This window comes from Triplophysa rosa, linkage group LG18 (assembly GCF_024868665.1).
Source record: "Triplophysa rosa linkage group LG18, Trosa_1v2, whole genome shotgun sequence".
Classification (NCBI taxonomy): domain Eukaryota; kingdom Metazoa; phylum Chordata; class Actinopteri; order Cypriniformes; family Nemacheilidae; genus Triplophysa; species Triplophysa rosa.
The window spans coordinates 14,448,738-14,455,619 of NC_079907.1; positions in this window are offsets into that span (position 1 = coordinate 14,448,738).

Here is a 6,882-nt window from a genome sequence, read left to right on the forward strand (position 1 = left end):
TATTAACACAAATATAAAACTTTCAAAAAACTATTAACAATAAAAGGTAAAACAAAAAATAAAACAATAAAGCCAATAAAGTGCAAAAGATCGTGCACAGTGTTTATAAAGTGCGAAGTTCTTCATGTCTTTTGCTGACACGCCTCCAAACGGACGTTAGAGGAAATCTCTCTCCAAGAATTCGCCGCCATCTGACAGTCTTTATAGTCCGCCGAAGGGGCTGTCCCAGCGCTAAAAGATGCCGGCCATGAACTGCATGCGGTGAGCAGTGGTGTAAAGTATTGGAGTAAATGTACTTAGTTACTTTACTTAAGTATCTTTTTGGCTACTTTGTAGTTGTACTGAGTATTAAAGATATTAGCAACTTTTACTCTCTACTTAACTACATTTTTGAACAAGTATATGTACTCTTTACTCCACTACATTTGTAATGACTAATGCAATTACACATTACATTTTGCATGGCACCTATCTTATAATTAATATTGCCANTGTCGGCCATGATTTGTTGCAATTTTGAGGTGTTCAGTCTTATTATGATTTAAGAAAATAAATGTGATTGCTCTCCTCACAAATCGACTGTTTCTAGTTTTTCCACTGACATGTTGAGGACTAGTGCTTCTTTGAGCCTACATTCAGTATGAGTAAAATACTCAAGTACTGTTCAAATCAGATACTCGAAGACTTTTACTCAAGTCGTTTTGGAATTGGTGTCTTGTATCTTGTAATGGAGTAATTTTCACTGCAAGGTATCTGTACTTTTACTTAAGTATGGTTTTCAGGTACTCTTTACACCTCTGGCGGTGAGTGAAACAGATGTCTGTGTTTTGTTGGCGCATGTGCTTTTGTTCAGCCTACCCCTTGGTATATAATTGGTATAACTCTGCAGTGACACTTTCAACGCACCGTCAAAGCCAGCTGAGATAAAGCTCCGCCAATGGTTCAATATTTCAATGTCTCATTTATGTCTTGTCACAAATGCCAACTTCATGACTTGGCACACTTCAGACTTAAAAAGCTACAGTAGAAATGTCAACATGTCTTTACATGGGCGTGTAATTAGCCAAGAGCACTATATCAATAACTATAATACATTGAGTGGTACATTGAAATGTTGTTCTGTCGTTATATCATTGTACAATTCTAATAACTATGCATCAGAATCAGAATGAGCTTTATTTACCAACTGTGCACACACGCACAAACACAGGAAACAGAAAGAAAAAGATTAAAACATGAATGCATAGTATAATACATATGTAAGAGGACAGGTTCATATGCATAGTACTGCATATTAAAACTCTTCATACTGTGCATTTTACAAACATAAACATAATTTAAACAATTCTGCCACAGTGATATTGAGAAAGGAGGGAGTGATATGAGGGTTCTTCATGAAGTCCACTATAATCTAAAAGAAAGTGAATAAGAGAAAAACGAGATGGTCCCTAAACTGAGCGTGAATACGAAAACGGAAACACGGAAGCATCGCGACTTTGATGGTGGAGCGGATAGCGTCAATGGCCCTGTCCCAAATGGCGCACTTGCGGTCTCGTGGACTTAAATTGCGCGTTCTCGTCAAGTCTACGAGTCTGTAGGGTGGCCCATTTGTCTTTTTAGCGCTAAGAAGTCTGCTCGCGAGCGCCTCCTTTGTGCCCTCGATGCGGTCTGCAGTGAAGCCCACATTGATGCAGACTCCACTGAAGTCCCCTACCCAGGAATCCTTGCGAGCGCCCAATCACAGAACGGATGGGAGGGGTGTCGTGGATGTCAGACATATACGTAAACATGACGGATACATTTTTAAATGTATGTTTTGATAAAATTCTAAATTAATTTATTAATTAGTTTTACTGTTGGACTTTAGAGGCAGTCCTGCATGTTCAAAATTCGAAGAGAAACTTTTAAGTTCAAAACTGAAGTTTATTAATCAGATTTCAAAGAATAACAAAGCTTTGGGTTGTCAGTTGCTCTCCACATCTCTCCAACAGCCAACAACCAAAATATTCAAATACACCCATATTTATAAAGTATGTGACGTCGCTCTATCTTCTGACTCCTCCTCTGCTTTTTGCTCCCTTTCCACCAATCACCGTGAAGTCCTTTTTCTTAGTTCCTGTAAAATAACATTTCAAAACGTATATCCTGTGGTCAATCGCCAATCCTGAGGAATGTTCTCCAGGACAGTTTCTTTTTTGGGGAGCGGTCTCCTAGAAACAGTCCATGTGGCCGGACAACATCACACAACATTCTTTTAGTAAAAAGAAAGACACTTAATCATCTAATACTTTTAATTATGTAGCGTTGTTTCTTAATCCCATGATTCATTAAAACACATCACAACTCATGATTATACTTAAAACATATGCAGTGGATTGATTCATATTATTCTTTTCTATGTAACACTCTTTTGTGTGTGTGTGTTTATCTAGATAATTTATGACTCCAACCCCCAACTTTCTCTGTTCTCCCTGCCTGCCACAGCAACCCCCCACCGAGCGAAACAGAAAGCACACGACAAAATCACACAGCCCAATGAAACAAATGAAAGAAAACACTTATTGATTATATTGATATTTAAATCATACTTTTATCTGAAAAATATTCCCAAATTCCCTCTCTTTGACCTCGAAAGAGGCACACAAAACCAATGAATCAAACTGTATATGATGCTGATTACTCCTTTTTTGTATTCTTACCTCTAATTCCACCTATTTCTGTAAGCATTTAGTCTGTTGATGTTGATTGACCTTCTGATGTCTAGTCGCTGGTGTGGTGCTATTACCTTCTTGACATTTTTGTATTCCAAAATTATCCCTACAATGATGTCCTGCAATTATCCCTAAACACAAACAATCTTCCAATTTTCCCACAGCTTCATCTTGTTGCTGTTGTATTCACCCTCTCTAGTAATAGTCTTGTTTCTTTACAAAATCAACACTTCTTAAAACTTAATACCTTAAACCACTGTATAAAAACACTCTTAAAACCTTTAACTAACTAGAAATTAAATTTAAAACAACCAAAAATGACTAATATTGAAAAATCATTGAAAAACACTCAAAATCACACAATAATAAAACTTGATTATAAGGAATAAATGGTTATTTGTATGTCCACGTCCGTGAACATCTTCACTCAGAATCTTTTGCACTTTCTTGAAGTCTAGTTTATCTAGACCACACCCCAGCCGGGGTACTGAGATACTTTTTACTCTATTAGCCACACACCAATCTCTCATGTGTTTTAGGCTTTCTGTGAAACAGTCATATGTTGGTAAATCAGTGTATTGTTCTTTGTTATTATGGTGAAAAATAATTCTGCCTCTTCTTCTCTGTAGTACTGCACATTCACCTGGGTTGTTTAGTTTTGATCAATTACTTTCTCTGTACCGATATCGTCGTTTGAACTGTTTAGCTATACGTGCTCCGTATGCACAGTCAGCACTTACACAATGAGGCCAATGGTTCTGTGTGTGGCTTGTGAAAATGTCACCTGTTTTGTGTATAATTTGGAGCTGTTGGTGTTGTCCATGGCAATTTCAGTGTCTGTTTACCGTTCCACTCTCTGTATCCTCCCTCTCTTGGACCTGAGTCCCTCAGGTCCAAACCAGTGTCAGCAAGAGACCTAGAATTGGGGGGTCACAAGCTACACAGGATGTTAAATGAACCAATGTTCTCCCTTTCCTTTGTAGTTGCAACAATTGAGGTGCCGAGCTGTTACACGTATAGGTTGAGACCACTGGTTCACTCCACTTTCTACGGAATTTCTGAGTCCTGACCCAGTCTTGTCAGACTGGTGATTGGCAGTTCCTGGGTTGCGCTGGTACAGGAGTTACCTGATGGGAAAAGGTTCGAATCAGATGCTGTTAGTTTATCAAAATACACAGTATGTGACAATGGTGCACGGTGTCTCTCTCTAACGCCGTAGTTGAGCCTGGAAATTGACGACCTGTAATGCAATTCAAAGGTGTAAAGTCCTGAGATCCTGTTAACAAGAAGAACGGATAGACATGAAAGAGCAATGGCAAATGCGATAACCAGTTCAATTTAGTCTGTGCACAGATTTTAGCCAATTTTAGTTTTAATCGTTAGATTAATGCATCTCAACCTTACCTTGGCTTTGCCGGATGGAACTGCACCGTACGCATGAGTGAGGCCTAGAGCCTGTTCAACAATTTCAAATGTTCATTTTTGAAATGGCTGACCTTATCAGATCTGAACGTCTGGGGAACCCATAGTGTGGAATGTAATGGTTGATTAGACACTTTATCACTGGCCGTACTGTCCTCTCGGCCGACAGGATATCGCTTCAGGCCAACCAGTGAAATAATCAACAATCACCAAAACATAGCATTTACCATGTACTTTTGTGATCATGTCGTGAAATCAATCACAATTTCCTCCCCTGGGCCTGATGTCAAAGGAATGAACCTTTCTTTGGTTTGATACTGGGTTTCACATTATGTTCCTGACAGATAGAACAACTTGTCACGTGACCTGACACCATTGATTGCAAAATGGATGCCACCAATGTTCAAGAGCACGCATCATCTGTTTATCATTGACATGGCTGAGACCATGAGCTTGTGTAAATTGAACCGGACAGTAGAGACAGGCAATGCCGGACGTCCGTCTGGCGCTTGCCATAGACCATCACTAGCACATATGCCTCCATGCTGTGCAACCAAGACTGATTGTTCTTCCAGGGACAGATTTCTGTTGTTCCTTTACAAATATTCTCTAGTGAATCTGGCAAAAGATCACTACAAGGCTCTCATCATGATCTCACACCTGCTGAGTTGCACATAGCCAGCTTGCAGTTTTGGCAGCTAGATCAGCTGCATTGTTTCCATCAGTGATAGGGGACAGTCATTTTGGAGATGACCTGAGACACTTTAATACTGCCACCTCTTTGGGTATCATCAGAGGCCTCTAAAAGGTCTCTGGCTTCACATGCATGTGTAATTGGTCGACCATTAGATGTAGGATGAACCCACATCTCTGCCATAAGGGCAATTCAACATCGTGACAGCTGTTACAACATATGCTGAATCGAGATATATGTTCACACGATCTCACCAGCTAGTACATAAGGCTCTTGTACTGCCTATCATCTTGCTCTTTGTGCTGACTGTTTCCTTTCAACTTCCCTGACTCTTGTCATAATGTACTTCCCACGCTGTTCCACAATGCATAGGCTGCCTTTCAGACTCCATCCTCTGCTCTGAAACAACAACCATCTGTGAACAATGTCATAACTCGGTGGGGTTGTCAATGGCACCGCGGACAGATCTGTTCCCTTACTTTTGATGCTTTCTCGTGATGGGTGCGCAATCATGTTGGCTGTCCATCTACCATCAGATCAGCCATTTAGATGCCTCATGAGTGTATGTGAGATTTCGGGCTGGATCAAAACTCTTAGCTATTCTTCTCTGTCTCAAGTGGTGAAAACGTAAAGGATGATGAATTAACAAATGACATGATGGAATGTGTGGTCAAAATTGTTAACGGATACCCATGACAATATGTTCGGTTTTATGCACTACTTTAGCCAAGCCGGCTGCAAAACGAGACAAAGTGGTTGTCTTTGTTCTACACAATCGTAGTAGTACACTGGCGTACATCAATATTTTCCTCTTACCCAGGTCTCTCTGAAAGAGCACACCATGCGCACTGGTGCCAGATTCTGAGGCATCCAGGAAAAAAGGTAGATCATAGTTAGCACAATTTAGATGCATGGCATGTGCCTAGTTGTGTCTTGAGGTCAATAAACGTCCGTTCAGCCTCTTGTGTCCATTGAAGTTCTGCTTTCAGATTCTTCATTCCCTGTTCTTTGATTAATTGTCTCAAGGGTGCAGTCAGTGAGACATACATAGGGATGTAATGTCTGCTAAATCCTGTGAGGCCTAAAAATGACAACATGTCTTTCACTGTGGTTGGTCTTAGGATGACTCAAGATACCTCTGCTCTGTGTTCCTGTCAGTGTTGAACCAAATGCTGTAATCAGCCGACCTAAAAATGTAACACAAGGTCTGCCTACTTGCAGTTTCTCCCTGCTTACTTTAAAACCAGATCTGTAAGTTTAAGTAACACCAGTCTGGTAGCTTCCAGGCACGCCTTTTCTGTGGTGGCTGCCAAAAGTAGGTCGTCGACATACATAGATCATGACACTATTCTGGGTAAGCTACAGTCCTGAGCTGCTGTTTTAAAGACATGATTGAAAATTCCTGGTGACAAAAATAACCCTGTGGCTAGTCTTTGTAAGAATATTGGCATCCTCTGTACGTGAAAGCCAAAAAATCTTTGCAGTCTTCTGCAATGGGAATAGCAGAAAAAAGCATTTGCCAAATCAATGCATGTAAACCATTGATGTGCTGGAGTGATTTCAGACAATGCTGTGTAAGGATTTGGTACTGTCATTGTAGGTGTTGCTACAATGGAATTTATCTGGCGTAAATCATGTACCAACCTGTACTTGTTGGTCCTGGTTTAGGCACAGGGAAAATTGGTGTGTTCCAATTAGACCTATAAGGGGTATACACTCCCTTTCAATCGAGTCCAGGAACAGTGGTGGTACACCTTCTTCTGCTCTGGTTTGTTAGCGGTACTGAGGGACCCAAATAGGCTTGTGGTGTTTTAACTTAAAGTTACACTGGTGGTATGTTGCAAAATCCTACATCAGTCGGTCCCTGGGACCATAAGTCAACTGGTAATGTGTTAACTATGTCCTCTGTTCCTTCAGCATCTGTTCTTTCTCTACCATGGCATCTAGAGATCTGTTTGTGTGTCAAAACTCCTGTATCCTCTGTTTGTTCCTGAATCCAGTATGCTTTATGTGTCGGAGAATAAAGTATGGTATGAATGTCTGTGTTTTCCCAAT